The sequence below is a fragment of the Zeugodacus cucurbitae genome, chromosome 3 (genome assembly GCF_028554725.1).
Source record: "Zeugodacus cucurbitae isolate PBARC_wt_2022May chromosome 3, idZeuCucr1.2, whole genome shotgun sequence".
In the NCBI taxonomy this organism is placed as follows: Eukaryota; Metazoa; Arthropoda; class Insecta; order Diptera; family Tephritidae; genus Zeugodacus; species Zeugodacus cucurbitae.
Genome location: NC_071668.1, coordinates 19,259,506 through 19,279,803, shown reverse-complemented (window position 1 = coordinate 19,279,803; position 20,298 = coordinate 19,259,506). Strand labels below are relative to the sequence as shown.

General features: G+C 32.0%; 1 protein-coding gene across 2 annotated transcripts in view; it reads left to right on the top strand.

Moving 5' to 3' along the window:
- Window positions 1-20,298, top strand: part of LOC105218392 (uncharacterized) — a 218,049-nt gene that overhangs the window by 60,029 nt on the left and 137,722 nt on the right. The gene's annotated exons all lie outside the window — the stretch shown is intronic.

Genomic DNA, 20,298 nt, shown 5'->3' with positions numbered 1-20,298 from the left:
CGACGGCAGCTGAAAAGTAAAGCTTTTTATCGTGATTATAAGCTTGTGAGAGTGTGTGTGCGTTTGACTGCTGCGGTTGTCTGAGCTCAGTGTATAAGTGGTTGTCAGTCTGCTGCTGTGGTATAATGAATTTATGTATGTATTTTTTTTTTGGTTTTGTAGTAATCACGAATATATTGTGTGGCTACCTGCTAAGAATCTAGCTGGAAGCTTTAATTTAAAGTTTTTGTGTTTTTTGGTAGAAACTGAAACCAGACATACATATATAAATATTTTTGATTTTATGTGCGTGCAACATGCCTCAAAGTCGTGTTGTTGTTGTTTATAATATACAATTTTTTCCAAAAAATTTTTTCTTATTAGTTTTCACTTGTTTTTGCCGCACATGTTTCCCCAAAATTAATGCGCTCTGCTGCAGTCCATAATATTACTTATGCTTATGTGTGTATGTATGTACGTATGTGTAGTCAATGCACGACACACACTCGTGCTCCCAACACTGTTATTGCAGCGACAAGCCACGTTCTATGTTAATATGGTTTGACGGTTGCATGTGCAGCGCTACACACACACACACCTAATAAATGTATGCAAGACATATGAAATAAATATATTTGTGTTGTTGTTGCATGCATGTCTCTCCGCTTTATTACCATCTGCTCGCTTTTATATAACACAACATGTGTATCGAGAGTCGTCGTGCACCTCATCGGATTCAGCTGGAGCAGCATCGTCTTCATGATCAAAATCATTTCGTTAATCATCATCATCGTCACCACCATCATTATCGTTACCACCATAATCATCCCCATCACCACTGCCACCATCCCCATGCTGCGACGCCAACTGTCTTGCTGCCTGCCTGCCTGCCAGAAACTGTAATTAAAGCCGCATAACATCTGCTCCAACTTGCTTTTGTATACCATTTTGTTGTTGCTGACCCTTTCTTCGACGCGGAATGGCATATCAACGTTCTCCATGCAATCACTGCGTGCCTCGCTATGTTGATGTTGATGCAGCAGCAGCAGTTGTTGGTGTTATACATATATGGATGTATGTAAATATAAATACATAATATATTTATGCGGTGCGCAGCTCTGTGTGGAGCATGAAATATTTACCTGTTTTCTTGAGCCTTTAGCCTTGAGTATACGAGTACGGTGTATATAGCCTTGCGGTGTGATCACAGGCTTGTAGATTTATTCCAGGAACTCAAGTTCCACTGATTGGGTAACGGCCATCATTTTGGTCCATAGGTGGAATCTTGCAAATATTTTTTAAAATTTAATATTTTCCAACGTATTTTTAACTCGTATTTCTGATGAAGCCGCAAAAATACAAAATTTCAATTACTAAAATATTTATTTCGTTCTTGAAAATATACTTTTGTAAACTTACTGACTTCGTATTGGAACGTTCTGCCATTTTTCGCTACAAATAGCTTAACGCAAGAAACAAAAAAACAGACAGGGAAATGGATAATACCGAGTTTAGAACTTCTTTAAGAAATTATAGGCAATTCAAAGAGTTCTTGTGAACATAATTCAGTGTATATAGGCTATTGGGAGTTAAATATCAAAAACTAACGAAGAAAAAATTATAATGCTCCAACATTCTTTAGTGTCGAGATACTACATATATGAAAGTCATTACCCCAACATTATCCGCTATAACTAGTTGACAGAGTATAAAAGACATGAAAAGTTCATTGTTCCGGTCATGTATCCACTTCATACCGCTTTCACAGGTCCTTTCTTACATCTATAAATTTAGGTAAATTAATAATAAATTGTAAAAAGTATGTGTCTTCCCTCAACTACATCCTAAATGTAGGCAACGATTGAGATTATTTCTAATTTCAATAGAGATTGAAATTAAATTTGTACTTATATTCATTTTAACTTGAAAATTATACAAAACGTGTTAGATTTTTAACATCTAGCAGATCTCATACTATCTATGTAGATATTGATTTTAATTTTGCTAAATTCTTTGTCAGGCTGTAGAACAACAGCCTACTTATTATAAGTTACTCATGGTTTTAACAACTCTGACTCACATTAAAAGCTCAGCACAAGGGCTCAAGAGTTGCGCAGACTAAATAGATCCTAGAAACTGATAAGGTATGCGTCTTTGCTAAAAATGAGCCTAAATGTAGGCAACAATTTATATTTTTTTCTATATTTCAGTTGAAATTTTTTGTTGACTCTCATAAAAAGCTTAGGTCATTGTCTCCGGATTTTCATAAACAAAAGGGATCCTATATATTAATTGAAAAGGTACGCGATTTCGGTAAAATGCGCCTAAATTTAGGCAACAATTTATGTTTTTCTATCATTCTGTGTAAATTGAATGGAAATTTGTCTTTTATTTAACTTAAATTTCAAAATTAAGCTCAGTATTAACAATTTTATAATATTCGTAAATTCATATTGAGATTGATATAGCTCTTGATTACATTTTAAATTAAATATTTAAATAAAGTTAAATATTTTTCTCATAAACTGTACAACTAAACTCTACATATACATTATTATCCATGGTTTTAATGACTCCAGTCTGCATAGATATATGCAGCTATAATAAATTCAACACAAATCATCGTCAGTTTCATTAAACTCTCAATTATATTTTCAACTACCATAATACTAGAAACCCACTTATTTGTAGTATCAATGCTTCAGCAATTGAATGTATGCAACTAAACCACAGCAACATGTTACAATTAGCTATTTAAATAAATCCATCATTGCACTTAAATGAAAAGCCATTTCACACAGCCAACCAAAAGGAAATACGATCCTTCAGCGCTTATTAAAAGGAGTGAAAAGTCAAGCACATACAAGCAAACACATAACCATACAACGAGTAATTCAAGTATCGCGCACCATTATAGCGCAATGAAAACCGTAAAACGCCAACGAATTGTTTCATCACGCGTTCATTACCAGACCGACAGTGTGTCTAGACGTGCGGCTGCCTGCCTGGCTTGCAGACGAATTGAATGGTAATTCATGCTCGCCATTTATGGGCGTGTGCATGCCACTATATTTGGTATATTTACTGTGTGTAATATATAGAGCCAGCACTGATTTGTTAATGCCAGGCATTTTACCCCACTAACGCTAACGCGCGCCTACGTCGATCGGATATCAATAACACTTAATTTTCCTGCAATAAATTCAAACTCAAGTGGCAGGCGGCGCATACATACATATACCAAATGCTCACGCTATTCAAGTGTTCAGTGTATTCATGTATGTATAGATGTGTATGTGTGTTCAGGAAAATTAAACAAAAATGTTATTTACACATTAAAAAACAGGCAGCGTATTAGAAAAAAGGCAACAATTTAGTATAGAACAGGCATACAATTAAAAGCCTTATAAATATACAGACATGCTAACAAATATATATCTAGAAGTAAATATATCTGCTTTTACTCGTGAAAAAAAGGCTTGTTTTTAACGCGTGTCTGCAGCTGGACTGAGCGCGTGCTCCACTCAAATATGCCGCTGTACTAGCTGGCCCCTCTAAACAAATAGTCTATATGCATAATTGTGCGCTCCCCTATATATACAAATGTAAGCTAAACAAGTATATCATAGTTGATTTGGCTTTACACATTCAATATATGAAGTGCCTCAACGATTGATAGCTTAATGGTGTAGGTTTTGTATTATATTTAGCTGTAATTGCGATTTGTTTGGATTAACAGTGCTTGCAGTTAATGCGCGCGCGGTGTTATTATCAAGTATTCGAGGGAAGAAATGTGTTATTAAAAGAGTGATGTAAATATTTACCTAAAAAATCAACAGTTTTCTCAGCAACATTTTTGGTTTTTATATATATTTGATGGCATTGTTGTGCTTAAGTTTCGTTGACGGATATTTACAAACAAATTTCGTTATTAAAAATCTCTATCTTAGAGTCATATACACACCTTTATTTTCACTTCAAGTTCATCCTTTTACGACTTTTTGAAGATTTTGATTTTTTTGTACTCACTTCTAATTCACTCGATTTTGCTGTTGTTTCTATTACAATTGTATTTGGTTTTGTTTCAATTTGTATCAACTTCATATATTGTTATTCTAATTTATAAATTTTCATTTAATTTTTGTTTTTTTTTATCATGGTTTCAATTTATTATAATTAATTTCAAACCTTTTCCTTTTATTTCCATTGTTTTTTTTAGTTCGTACACATTTTGTTGCATTCTACTTTCCAAATAGGACTAAATTATATATTTAATTTAGTAAAAATTATCTAATTTTCTAAATTATAAGCGTCGGCTTAATATATCTTTTCTCCATCGTATAAGTGGATATTCACTTAATTAATTTGTTTAGATTTTTTTTTACTTTAGTATTTTATACCATAAATACTACTACTAACTATATTCCGTAAGTAGCGTTTGCTAGCTCTAACCTTGTGTAAAACCAAGTTCACTGTTTTTTGTTGCCTACATTAAGGCGCATTGTTGAAAAAATATACTATTTTTTTAAGGAAAACATAATTTAAAAATTTGGTACTAAACTAATGGTTGCAATAATAATTATTAATTACTTAATTTTACTTAGCAATGGAAATATTTATAAACATTTGTTTTTTTTTTTTATTTAAAATAATTTAATTTTTTTATTATATATTTATTTTATTTATTATTATTTTAGCTTATTTAATTTAATTTATTTCTTTTCTTTATATATCTTTTTATTTATATTTATTTTTCTATTTTAGTTTCTATACAGTTATTTTTATTAAATTACTTTCATATATATTAGCTGTATTTATTTATTAAATTTCTTAAATATTGTTTTTTATTTTTCTTATTGATTATCTTTCTTTAACATTCATATTAAATTAATTCCCGTAACTGTTTTTAAAGTATTATGTTCTTTTTATATTTTATTTTATTTATTTTTTTTAAATTTATTTTTTTTGTATTTTATTTTATTTTATTTTACTTTATTTTGTTTTATTTTATTTTATTTTATTTTACTTTATTTTGTTTTATTTTATTTTATTTTATTTTACTTTATTTTATTTTACTTCGTTTTATTTTATTTTATTTTATTTTATTTTACTTTTATTTTATTTTGTTTTATTTTTATTTTACTTTATTTTATTTTACTTTATTTTGTTTTATTTTTATTTTATTTTGTTTTATTTTATTTTATTCAATTTTATTTTATTTTATTTATTTTCATTTTATTTTTTTCATTCTATTTAATTTTTTTTATTTTATTTTATTTTATTGTATTTTATTCAATTTTATTTTATTTTTATTTTATTTTATTTTAATTCATTTTATGTTATTTTATTAGTATTTTTTTGTTTATTTTATTTTTTTTTCGCTGTGAGTCTTCTCCACTTCACCCTATACTTAAGTGCTCCAGCAGCAGCTGCTTTTGTACTGCATATAATTTTATCTTATATACACAATCTTATATATCTATATTTGTATATGAGCGCTTGTGTTTGTTTTTGTTAAAGCCAATATTGGAGCAAAACATCTGCTCCTCGTCGCTGCCGGTATTGCTTTGCACTGCGCTGTATTGCGCTACACATTTGTTTACTCACCGCTATTAGACGCTACTCATACACTGATTATATACAAATATGTATATATATTTGTTCCTACTTTTGTAAATATTTTTATTTTTTATACAAACCAAATGAAATTTGTTTTATACATTTATACCAGCCATGCTCTGAAGCTACCTGAATTCGCTGCAAAAATAAATATTTAAATATCTTCTTTTATATAATAATTTCTGGCTGCCAATTTACTGGCCAATCCGGCGTTCTAATAAAAAATCATGCCACCTTAACCATTTCATTTGCGTGAAATCTCTAATGAACTTGCCTATTTTTTCTGTAGCTCCACTAGTATTTGCTTTAAAATAAATTTAATTTCATGCGCTATTTTTTTGCTTTTAGCGGCTTAATTGTCGCCATTTAAAAATGTTGCAGCAAAAATGTTGATTGCACTGATTTTGTGAGAGGAGGAGCAGCGCGCCGCAGGCAACATGCAATCACTTCACCTTAAAGCACAGCGGCAATTACTGTGGAATTTTAATATGTACATATGGATGTATGTATGTAATGCAACAGCCCCCCAAAGCTCTTCTATAGTTATATATATTGTATATATGTATGTACTGCTGACGTTGTGTGGCATGCAACAATCCGTTTTTTTGTTGTGTTTCATTGCAATTATTTTCCAACAAAAGCTGTGCAAAAAAGCGACGCTGTCTTGCAACAATGGTAGCATCTGTCGCCTGCTGTTGATTGGCATCAGCAATTATTACCTGTAATTTGTTGTCAGCCATCAAGCAAGCACGAAGCGTTGGCGAAAGTCAAACCAGCAGACGTTTTTTTTGCCAACATAAATACATATATACTAATATATGTACTTATATATATGGTAGATCCATTTAAATGCCTGCTACCTGTTAACCGCTGATTTTGCTTCCACTGCAATTCTGCCCGGCTTTGTAGGTTGTTTGCCTTATAACTTTATGTTCTCATATACTTTCGTATGTATATATTCAGAAAATTTCTTTATCATCTCCTTCTTATAAACTTCTCATGCGAAATCATACTCTTTATGCATGCATTTCATATATAAATATTGAAATATGTTTATTGCACCTTTGTTTGTGTCAAATAAATAACGGCTTATTTGGGAAAGTTTAAACCAGATTACTATCACTGCAAAATTACATATGTACACAACGCCGTTGTGCTTGCCACACAAACAAAGGCAACCAGCGGTGTTATGCTCTCTACGCACACGCATAAATTTATTTATGTATATTGTATGTATACATTTTCTTCATTTAAATATCATAATTTATAACAAGCATATTTTTTCCAACCTCATTTCGCATAGCTTGCATTACTACGGTTGCTTTGTTGTTTGCTGCTGGCTGCTGTGACTACTATATTCCACTACCGACATACATGCAGACACACATGTGTCGGGTGTATAAAGAAAATCTCAGTTGTCTACACTTAGAAATAACATGTCAAGCTTTAGTATAGTGCACTGAGAAAAAGTCTTTCATTTTCCATTTATTAAAGTTATAGTTTTTATAATCCACAAGTAGTGAAGATATTAAAAAATCGGGATATCACCGCTTAACAATACTCTGTTTACAAAAATAATTCGAAAATTATGAAATATTCGCCTAAAAGTAGGCAACATATAGTGTATTTAGGGGGTTTCAAACCTTGCTTATGTGTAGATCTATATAGATTGCCCTGGCACTGAAATTAAAAATATGAAATATCAGCCTAAAAGTAGGCAACGTATTTAGGTGTTTTCAAACTTTCCTTATGTATAGCTCTATATAGATTGCTGACACTGAAATTATAAAGTGGATTCTGAACAGCTAATAAGCCAAAATGTTTAAAATTAAAGTTTGAATTCATTTAAAAATTTTAATCTGAAAAAAAAAAAACAAAATATTATTCAGCCTGAAGGTAGGCAACATATATAACTTTCATTTAAATTGTTGAGATATCTAAATTTTATCGAAAGACTAGGTATGAGAACTTATTAGAATTCTATCTCAAAATTATTTCTGATTTTTGAATATGTTATTACTTAATAAACCAGTGCACCAGTGCATAGCCCCTAAAAGTAGGCAACGCTTTTTGCTATACTCTGATATAAAACACTTAAAATGTTTCAGGAATGTGTAGAGTGGAATTAATGAGAGCACTTACTATGATTAAAATAAATCTGTAACACAAAAACCTTGTGATCTTAAGTCAAGATTCCATACGAAATCAGAGTCGAAACCAATCACGAATAATAATTGGAAAAAATGCATCGCTTCTATAGCAACTACAAAAATAATTTCTCTTAACAAAAGCGAAATAAGTTTTATTCCTCAATATTCTTTGTACAAAATTTCACAATCCACCAAAAATTCCTGCCAGTGTGCTCCAAATTCTCGGCAAATGCCAGCGTCAGCGGCATCGAATGATAAAAATCTTTGTTTATGTTCCGACATTTGCATCTTTTTTGCATTGCAATGCGAAGCTGGCTGCTGCTATAACAAAGACTCGACTGCAGCAGCAGCCAACATTGTTGTGTATGGCGCAAGCAAAAAGCAAGCCTGCCAACACTTCCTACGCGCTGTGTAGCAGTTGCTGAATTATATGCAAATAAATGTATATGCATACATACATACATACATACTAATTGTTGTTATTTTATATGTTGCTATGTGTTTTTGTTGTTGTTGTTTCGTATTGCTGCGGCAGCTTCTTAGCCTTAACGCTAGCTAGCAACTTTTGCCATTTGGTGTTTTCAGCTTTGCTGTCATTCAACACCGAATTTCCTGTATCAGCTGCTGTTGCTGGCATTTGGTTGACTTTTTCCTCACTTCACTTTGGCATAATTTTTTATTTCACTTGCATAAGGATATACATACGTTGTTGTGCTCTGCTTAGTTGTCTGCTGTTCGCTGCCATTGTTTATGTTGATTGTCATCCCGAGTTCATCATCATTGATGATCATTTGCTTGGCTGTATCTATATATGTAAAGATATATTTACATGGTGCCACTTCCCTGATATATTATCCTCTGTGACAGCTGATTTTGAGTCCTCACTAATATAAGTGGTGGTGAAATAATTTTTATGGACCTAGTACTGTTGAAGAAACTGAGTTCGAATTAGTTATCATCTGTTATTTTCAGCATTTTTTCTCATACATGATTTGTCAGCGGTGTTTTAACGGCTTGAGATGACTAATCCCTCCTATCAGTCCTTTTGGTGAATTCCAAACTCATCAAAGAGAACTGTGATGGCATCAATAACTCAATTTTAGGGTACTCAAATAGGATTCCAATCTCTTATAGATACCAGGTTTAAAACAGTCCAATTGACATATTTTTCACCACATATTCGCTAACCTACAAATATACATCGACGTCTTCTTAAGCATACATCATCAACTCGATTAGCAACATGATGCCTTACCATATCCAGCAACAAAAGCAGGCACAGCATATCATTCCAGAATAGCATTCCCATCTTATTACCCCGCCTTATTGCTCATTTTTTCTGCCGTTGCTAATTTGTTGTGAATTTTTTCATGCGCTATGTTTTGCTCCCTACATATTCTGTTCTTTACTCCTCTTCAGAATGCGTTGTTACATGTTTCCTCTGCTTTGACTATTTTCTCCTTTTCTTTGGCTTTTTAATGCCCGCTGTCTTATGGTTGGCTTTCAGGCTCTCCGTGTGTGTGTGCTCTGTAGGCCCATGTAGGGATGCCTTCAAGAGTCGTGCTTTTGTTTTCGGATGTGCTGACAGATTCCTGTATTGTTTTCTACCCTGATTTTTGTTGTTGTACGTATGTTATTGCTTTTTTTTGGCATCAAGCTGCTAATGTTACTCCTTATGTCGGCTGCATGCGTTCTGCTTGTTAGTATTGTTTGACATTAGACTGATTTGCTTCATTCGGTTTTATGCTCCGCTTTCGGTTTTGGTTGATTTCAGTTTTCTTGTTGCTAATTCCAAAGGATTTTTAAATTTTCTTTCAATTTCTTCCTTCGAATTTAGTGATTTTTGAAACAATACGATTTTTCTCTTCTGAGTCTATTAGACCTTAATTGGGCTTTGGAATTTCAGATATCACATCTTTTGTTTTCTGTTATCGAAGTAAACTTAGAATTGAAATTAGATCTTTTTCTTTCTTTCTCTTATTCCTTGTTGTTTCTTAGCTCAGAAATTTTATGCTTGACTTTTGTAATCGATGTTTACTTGCTTTTGAGCGTAAAGAATTTAAATTTATTTATTAAGACCTTTCTCATTAAAATTAATTATCATTTGCTCTATTCTTTTGAGCTTATTCAACATCATCCTAAATTTAGGCACCATTCTGTTTACTGCATGTTAATCAACTGTTAAATAACATGGTGCTCACATATGTGCATTCATTAGCCAAGACACCCAATTATAAAATTATTAAAATATAATAATATAAAATTTTCGATAAAACAATTTATTTTATTTTATTAAGTATGTATATTTTTTAGTTTTTATTTTATTTTTATTTTATTTTATTTTTATTTTATTCTATTTTATTTTATTTTATTTTATTTTTATTATTTTGTTTTTTAATTTTATTTATTTTATTTTCCATTCCATTCCAACTCTCCATATACATTTTTCCCTTCCTTAGAAAAAATATGTGTTTATGCCCCCGTTATATTATTAGCTTCTATAAAAATTTCAGCAATAACCGATTTAAGGTATTATTAGCTAATTTTCAGCATTAATTTCGCGTCTCCCCTCCTCACTTTCTACCTCGCATACCCATTAGTGCCGCTAGCTCAACGTCGGCAGCAACATTCAAAGCCTGTAGACCGCCTTTGTGGAAAGTTGCTGCCGCACCAAGCAAACATTTGCTCAAATATGAGGGTTATACATATATTCTATGTATGTGTGTTTTCAAGTGCTGTTATTTGTATTTGCCTGAGAAGAAATGCCTGCCATATTTACGCGGTACTTATGCATTAAAGTAATTAAATGAAATTTCACACCAACGCGAGACACCATCGAGCCAGTAGACATTCACGCTGTCACAGCGCAATTTAATCTACATACCGTCGCCACAATGCTAAACTCGCCTAACACTCAGTGTTAGCTTTTCTTTGCTTTGTTACTGTTGTTAGCACCGACTCACTGTCTCGGATTTAATACAATTTTCTGCGTTTTTGCAGCGCATTTTCATTTAAATAACTGCACAGACACATATACATACACAGACAGAAAGCCTTGTGTTTTCTATCCTTTCTTTATCAATGACTTGACAATTATTCCCACGCTGTTGCTATAGCCTGCGTAGAAGACACACACACACAGTCAAGGTAAGCTATGCTAGTTAGCTGATGGCTGGCTGCCAGTCATACCTTGAGCCAATGTTGTTTAAGTGCTGCAGAAAAAGCAAGGTTTAAGCAAAGCTCTCAGCGGTGTGTGTCTTGCAAGACAAACACAACAACGCGACATGGAAAATGAAATTCTCGCGTATAATTCTTGCGTGGCATTTCGCTTACATTTCTCTCGCAGGTATTTCGCTTCAATCAACGCATATTCTCTCTAAGGTATCCTTGCAAGCGCACGGCGGCGCTTATTTGCTGCTGGAATTTGTCGTCCGCGCTGGCTTTTATCTTTTTAATTGGATGTGCAATTTTTTGCCACTGTCAAAGCATAAGCCTACATATATACTATATCGTATAGATGTAAAAACAACTCTATTGGTAGCTTGATGCCGATAACGATAATGTCTCCCTTTACACAATAAGCTGTCGCTTGCGATATTAAGCTTTAATATGATTGTGCTGCCATTGTGTTAATATTTATTTAAATTAAAATGTTAATCTCTATGGTTATTGCATATATGTACACCTTCAACTGAGTATAAAATTTTGCAATTTTTCTCGCAGCTATAATTTTTTTATATAAATTTCTTAATATACATTTTACTAATCGCATATTTTTCATTCTTCTCATTTTAGGTAAGTGCCAAAGTTTATGGAAGTTTTGAAGAAAGCTACAAGTTCTCTAATGGTTTGGTTTGCAAAAATATGTAAATATTATGCACCAACTGTATTTATAGCTCCAAGCGTTAGTATCTCCATCAAAAAGTGTTTAGTATGCATAACTAATACGCTTTATTATTGTTCATATATTTTTAGCATACAAAGCAGCAATTTAAATTTAATGCGATTAGTCTAATCAATGTTTACATATTCTTCGCCATATGTATAGTACATTTTAACATATTGTAGATATAACAGCTTTAATATTTAGTTTAATTACTGCAAGGATTTAAGCAAATACAGCTTTGTTGTATTAGAGTTCATTTAAAAGCTTATTAAAGTTGAATTTTCAAATCAGTGGTGATTTAGATATGAAAGTTGCTAAAAGGTATTGAAAATAAATATATGTAAGTGCTATAACCCTTTGCCAAAAATGGCGTATTCTAATATATATAAAAAGCTCGGATTGTATCAGAAATATGAAAGCTTAATGACAGCTCAGTTCACCAGAGTGGTTCAGAAAGGTTTAACTTTCAATAAGTTTATATATTCGCTTAAAGCTTCGTGAAAGCTCAAAAGTTCAGATTTAAAAACGTTAAAATACTGCCTTCATAAATTTTCTAATGACCATAATGCAATAAACGATCTGTTCTACATTTTTCCTCATATAACGCCAAATGTTGTATGATCTTTTACATCAAAAAGTATGAAAGCTCTTTTTTGCTACATATGAAAGTTTTCACATTATAACGATTGTGTTTTAGTTAGGAATATTCTTATTTAAATTTGTCAAATTTGTATATCATCCGAAAGCTGTTACTGTTAAAGCTCTCTTTGAAGTTATTAAGTTGGTTGCATAGTTCAAATCCATTTGTTTTGAAGTTCCAAATAATTTATTATTTTTTAAAAGCGAAAATATCAAATATTCGAATATTGTGAAAGCTTTCCCAATAAAATTTACTTTAATGTACTTCTAAATGTTAAATCATTGTATATAAAACTTTAGACGTTTTATTGATTAATTGATAGAAAGTCACATAAGCAACAAATATAATTCTATAACGAAGTCAAGCTCTTCGAAAGTTGCATAAATTCGTATTTTTTTATAAATAAAATTTCAATAAGCAATGACTGGACTTCTGAAATGCTAGTAATTGGCGAAAATTTCAATTTTTGTGAAAGCTCATTAAAAAGCTCTGAGATAATTTTTTTAAATGGTACAAGCTTACAGCTCAAGAAATAAAATATGTATAAAATAATTAAATTAAAGGCGAATTGAAGTGCTATGATAACCACATAACCATTTTTAACAAATTTATGTTAACAGTAAAAGCTTTTTATGATACATTTGTAGTAAAGAATGTAAAAGCTTTCATATTCTCAAAAACTAAAGCTGTCTAATCCGAAGCTTTAAATATTAAATGATTTTTTATTCTAGAAAGCTTTTTAAAAGCTTCACAAAACTCTGTTTCTTGATTTTTTTTTCAACCAAATTAAAATTATATAAAAGCTCAATTAATTATTATTTTATTTATAGAAAGCTCAATAAAAGCTAAAAGCTCCACAAAACACTGTCTGTCTGTCTGTCTGTCTGGAATTTTGTTCTTCAACCAAATTAAAATTAAATGAAAACTCAATTAATTATTATTTTATTTATAGAAAACTCAATAAAAGCTCCACAAAACTCTGTTTCTTGGAAAATTTTTTTCCTACAAAATTAATATTAAATGAAAACTCATTAATAAGCAATTTATGCTGAAAACAAATCAGTTCACTACTATGTGGGTGTTACACAATTAGGTATCGGCATGCACCTCTGTAATTGTACACCAGCTGGTACTCTTCGCACAGACATCACCAGGTGTTGCGCATTACCTATATATTTCAGTTGATCTTGCAGAAATATTACTTATTCGCATGCATTTTTACATATCCTACACATGTATATATATATGTACATTCTCAGATAAATACTTATGTATATCAAAATATTGCGCATTAAGCTCGTAAAGTACAAAGTTGAGCAAAAAGCAAGCAACCAAAGCGCACAATTAATAAATTTCATAACAACTGCATTATTAAAGTTCTTTTAAACTTTTTTGTCTTTCCAACTTACTACCATTCCGTTAGTGTTTTTGCTTTTACATACAAAAATACATACATACATATATATTCATATAGTCCATACTTGTTGGTTGTTGATATTGAAATTTCCGCTGAGTGATTTAATTTATTTATGTAAACATTTTCTGTTTGTTTTTATTGTTGTTGCTGCTGCTATAGTACTGTTTTATTTTTAACTTTATTTTTTTCTTTGATATTGTTTATTTTCCCTTGCGAACATCTTGGAATTGCTGCTTATATAAAATTTATTTTATTATCTTCAATTTCAACTTACAAATATTTTTAAGCTCTAAATATGTAAATGTGTGTCTGCCTGTGTACAGAGGTAGCATTTTTATAGATAGTGCGGCATAGGTAGCTATTTGCATGTAAATAAGCACGCGCGCGTCGCGGCTGTGTGGGTGGCATCGCTTTGCATTTATGTTGTTTGCGCTGTTTTGCGCTCGTCTCGTCTCATTGTAGCGCATTTGTAGTCGGCGCTGAAAACTTTGCAACGTCGCAAAGTTACGTGGTAAGCACAATAAAAACGTCGCGAAAAATTTTTAATATAAGTTATGCAGTAAATAATGCCAGTGTAGTCGAGTAAAAATAAGTTTATCATTGTTTACATTTTTCGTGTGCGCGCACAGATTTCCGCTCAGTTATGTCAATATGTGAATACCTGTGTATTTTAAGAGATAGTGATTGCAGATTTTTAATTTATTTACTCTTTATTAAGGTAAAATTCAATTTGTCTAGTAAAAAGAAATCCATTACATTTGCTTTGCGTAGAAATTGTTACTTAATCATTTTATGATCCATTGTGAGTAAAATATGCACCATTTTGTACGATAACTTGTTGCCATTTCGTAAGAAATTTCATACTGTGACTCTCAGCGAAACCCTTAACCCTATTGGCAAAAACCTGGCAGCGTTGATTTTCATAAGCTTCCCTTTAGGCGAATTTGTCACCAACAAAATCCTTTACCATAGATCGGAACAGGTTGTAATCACTTGGATCCAGGTCCAGGTTACAAAGTGGATGCATAAGAACCTCGCAAACAAGTTCCCAGAGCTTTTGGCGAGTCATTACCGCTGTGTGTGGCCTAGAGTTTTTCTAATGGATTACTAAACCTCTGCTATTGGTCAAATTTGAGCGCTACTGAGCTATTGTACCTTTCAGACGGTCCGTTTTCTGACAGTACAGGTTCAAATTTAATAAAATAGACGCAGTTTAGTAGCTCATAGTTGATGATTATAATGGAACCCCACCAAACACATCGAAAACCTTCCTGAACCTTAATCCTTGATGGGTCTGCGAGGTCACCCACACAACGAGTTCTGTTTTTGTATCCATCCTCGAAAGAGTGCTTACATAACGGTCGAACTCGAAGATTTCTAATAATTTATTGATTTTTTCGACGAATTAGACTTTCTGATTGTTGATAAAATCGATGAAATAATGGAGATCGTCGTGTTGGACCCCAACACCACAAATTAACACATACATTTTTGACATTTTCCTAATATCTACAGAATATGTATATAATCGTAGCATACATTTAAGCGCCTACATGCTCCAAATCCAATCCATAACACAGTTAATTGAGTACAACTAAATTCTACAACTCCACACTCTCTAATAAATTTTGTTTTTCGTTTTTTCTTTTTCGAAATAAAGCGTGTGAGGCTGGAAGAAAAACAACTTCTTTATCTTCTACTTCTTCTTCATTCTCCATAACTACAGCTTTTCCATTTTTGGCTAGCCTCTGAGCGTATGCATACATTTAAAACCAAGACAACTTGGCTAAAGTAATAAACTTTTATATTTATGTTCTTGTGTTCAAACACCTTGTATAACTAAACAAAAACAACACATACACACAGACACACTCATACATACAGTATTATAAATGCATAGAAAATTCGTTAAAAAAGTTTTAGCAATATTATAGGACACTAAATTGAAATAACTAAAATATTGGAGATTGGATATTGGAAACTGTCCCCCGGGGGCAGCACATTTGCTTGTGGGCCAACTCTCTTTCTCTAACTATGACTGTTGAGTGTTTTTTTTACTATTTGTGTCACCTTCTGCCAAATATTGTCGCCGCTTTTAATGCCCAACGTTGCTCACCTAGGCTACAGTTGTCATTGAAGAAGTTAGTTTCGTAGTTATATGCGGCAGTAGCGACCTCCTCAACTCCAAATCAATGGTGCCACATGCATTTCAAAACAGCATATTGTAGAAGAAATGAAACAGCGCCAGCAATATGGCCAAATAGGCGAGTGTGGCGAGCAGCGAACGTATGAATAAAACCGAGATATAAGCGAAAACAAATATGACTATCGCTGGGAGAACGGCACGAATGCGTTGCATCTCTGTTGACTGCGGCGCACGCTGCGTCGATGATGGCAACGGCGGCAGCTGCGGTATTACCGCTTTGTTGTACTCCAACATTGTCTCGTGCTCCATGCAAATGACAGTTGCTGCTGTTGCAGTGTTGCTGTTCTGCTGCTTCTTCTTGAAGACACTATCTTAGCGTGTCTTCAGCTGCGTTTTGCAAAATTTGTTTTGCAGCTGCTTTTTGTCGGTTGTTGTTGTTGCTATTGTACTACAACAATGACTTTACACAGTAATGTGGCTATAGCTGTTGTTGTTGCTGCCTCTTTAAAGCCAAAACTTCATTCAGTGTCCCCGTCATGCATTCGCTCCCAAGTCGCTCCTTTCTCTCTCTCGCTCTATCTCTTTCACTCCTTTGTGCGCTGCGTGCGTTTATGACGCTGGCATTTACTGAACGTGACTTGCTTTCCAAATTCAATTCAAATATAAATGGTAAATAAATTCGCAAACAAATGCCTCGTATATGGCGACAACAAAGCAATGCGCATGCAACAGCGGCGTTGTTGGCGCGTTGGCGGCTGCTGCGCCACTCTCTGTTGCTGTAGTTGCCAGTTACTAAGTAACTACTATAATGCTGCGCACAGTGCTCTCGTGTGGGCGTATATCGGTTAATAATTATTGATTTTAAGAATTGTTATTGAAAATTTTATTATTTGTATTTATGTTTACTGAAATTTTGATTTTCGAAATATTTTTTTTTACAATTTATTTTGATTTTTTTCATTATTTACCTTTATTTATTTATTCGTATGTCAATCAAATGCTAAAAAAAAGCTGTGTTGTTAAAAATGTTTAGAAACAGAAAATTAAAATTTCAAAATCCATTTTATATGAAATGAAATTTAAAAATATAATGACTGAAATAATATTAATATAAAAGTATTTCTTTCATCTATTACTATTAATTAAAAACATTTTTTCTCTTTTTTAAAATAATTTAAATATTAAAAAATTTAATATTATTTGTATTATTTTTTATTAATTTTCTTTTTTTTTTAATTTTTTTAAATAATTTAAACAATAAAAGAATTAAATTTTTAAATAATTTAAACAATAAAAAAATTTATTTTTTTCAACAATTTTATTAATTTTTTTTTTAATATTTTTCCAATATTTATTTTTATTTTTGTAAATATTTTGCCAATATTTATTTTTTTTTACATATTTTTTTCAATATTTTTTTAAATATTTTTCCAATATTTTTTTTTTTAATATTTTTTTTCTATTTTTTTTTTAATAATTTAAACAATAAAAAATTTAATTATTTTCTACAATTTTATTACTTAATTTTTTTTTTAATATTTTTCCAATATTTATTTTTTTTTTTGCATTTTTTCTGTAATAATTTTTTTTTTAATATTTGTGTATTTAATTACGTATTTAAAAAAAAAATTACAAAATTTTCATTCGTTAAATAAATTTTTAAAATATTTTCCATCAACTTCAAGCACTGTCCCTCCGTAGTTAGGCGGCACAGCGCTTACAGCCAACTCCTGCCCCTAGCGCAAGCAACTAGTTTTTACCAAATGGCGGACACATAGTAGTATAAATATGAAGCCCATATTATACGCCAGCCATTTGGCACGTACACAGTTAGTTGGGAATTTACTACCACTCCCACCTATTTCTATTCAATACACTTGTGCGGGTAATGCTTTTTAATGTGCAAATTATGGCGACTATGCTAGCCAAGTGGGCTGTAGCCTGGAATGTTTTGTGTGGTTGTTTGGGAAAACATATTCTGAGTTTTATAATAATTCTGTTTTGTGCTTATTTATTATGAAATTCGGTAAATATTATGTTATTGCTGAAGACCTTGATAGAACATATACCATAAATTGTATACTTATAACCTGTGTAGTATTTCGAAATTGGTTTTAGAAAACACTTTAAGAAGCACTGGATTTATATGCCCAAATTGTATTAGATTAAGCTGACTTATAGATTTTTGTTGCTTGAAATGTTTAATCCTCAATTTGATCGGGAATTATATAGTCTAAACTTCGCATATTTTCGGAAAAGCTTTTTATAGGGCTTTCATTATAAGATGCAGTGGTGCTTTTGAGCGCTTTTACAATCAATTCTAAATAAACCTTTCCTCAAAAGAACTTCAAAAAATTTAGAAATATTTTCTTACAGGTAATAGCAGCCAATAACAATTCAATAAAAATTGTGTTGCCTACATTTAGGCGCAATTTTGTAATTCGTTTTGAAATTTATTTGATTCAAAGAATACTTTAATCTGTGATGAAATTTAGAAAGAGAGCTGGTATAAGAGTAAAAAAAAACATTTTTAAATTTTCTTTTCTAAAAAACTAATTATTTGTAGAGTGTTGCCTACAATTAGGCGAATTAAAAAAACTAAATGCCTTGATTTAGTCAAATGGCAAACCGCATATGAAGGAAATAAATAGGGCAGATGGCAAATTAAGAGAAAGGGAGGGGTGAGAAGCTATAACTGGATATTTACTGTGGAAAAAAGGCACAAAAAATTAAATAATTTTTGTTTTTTTTTTACTTTAAACACTAAATTCTGGTAGTTCCATTGTCCATAAGCGAATTTATTGCATACACTCGTTTACTTCTTACTTTTTTAATTTGCTACTTAAAATATCAGTTCTATGGGCGCTCCGTCGTAACGCAAAAGTGGAGATAATATTTCTTTTTTTCTTCCAAAATAATGGGGACATAAATAATAAACAACTCTGTAATATTTTTGAAAATGGACGCTGCGTTAATAGTATGCCAGCTGAGCGTGTACCGTTAGCATTTGTTGCATAAATGTGTGTGTGTGTGTGTGAAAAACACAAATTTGTATGCGATTTGTGCAACCGAATGCGATTCAAGTATTTTGCAAAGCATATTGTTGCACACTCTGAAGCAAAATAGAAGTCCACATAGAGCGGTGGCGACGCAGAGCGGCAAATGTAAATATGCACAGTAGTCGAATGACGCAAAAAAGCGCATAAAAAGCTTTTGTGGGTGGAAGCTGCTGTGGCGACTGCTATGCACAACAGCTCAAAACCTGCTGGAAAGGTAGGGAGTGCGGGGAGGGAGCGCTACTTGAAAGGGCACTAAAACTTTTACGGCACGCAGCAGTTGAAATTTAAATAAAATTATAACAAAGTGGTAAATTCTCGATACTTTTGGACGACGTGGCATGCATGCAAGCAACTCGATATTGCGTTGGCTGCCACGCATGCATATGTGTTGTTGCACATGTGTGTTTCTGTGCGTGCAACACATATGTTTATGCCTTTGCTACACTTTAGCACAATTTGTATTTGAGTTTTGCTTGTCTCCTATATTTACGCATTTTGTTGCTACTACTCTTCCTTTTTACTTTTTGCTTTACTTTATTATTTTCTGTGCGCTGTGTGTGTGCTTACTTTTGTTGTGTTTGTTGTAACTGGAGAAAAACAATAAAGTTAACACAATGTTGCCAGATTGCATTGCAACACCGCAAATGCTTGTGCATGTGCATGTGCATATGCATTTTACAAAAACAACATAAACAAGTTTGTGTGTACTGCAAGCAAAGTTTGCCCTAACCCAAGTAGTAGTCCATATTGCAACACACACCATGCGCTTGCTTTGCTATTCACCCATTATTGTTATTACTGGTGTGTGTGTAGATGCATATGTGTATGCATGCGTGCCGAAAACTTTAAGTTTAATACTTTGGTAAAGTTTATTTTGGAGATTTTATTAAAAAATTGAAATCAAAGAAAATGCCATAAGCTACTGCACAGGCACATGCATAACGGATGTGTGTGTGGCATGGCAAACATAATTGATTGCAAGTGTAATTGAGTGGTGATATGTTTTTACTGAAAATGGTAAAATTTCATATTCATATTTCTCGAAATTTTGCTAATATTTTATATAATAAAGATAGTAGGAAAACCTAACCTTAAATATATTTTATGGCAGTCATAGAAATGAAAAGAGTCTGAAAATCAGAAAATTAAAAAAAATATGAATAATATTTGCAAGGTATTTGATTAGTTTGAGATAGAATTTTACTTTCCGCCTAAATGTAGGCAACATTTTATTTTAATATTTACTTTTTGACTGAAAAATATTACCAAATAGATATCCATTAGTCAAAATGGTTGAGAGTGGTACATTTATCTTCTAACACATTCTTTTTCGCTAGTTCCAGTTAACGTCAGGCAGTAATGTATGAGTTTCTTCCAGTCGAAACATAATTTTGGCCTCATT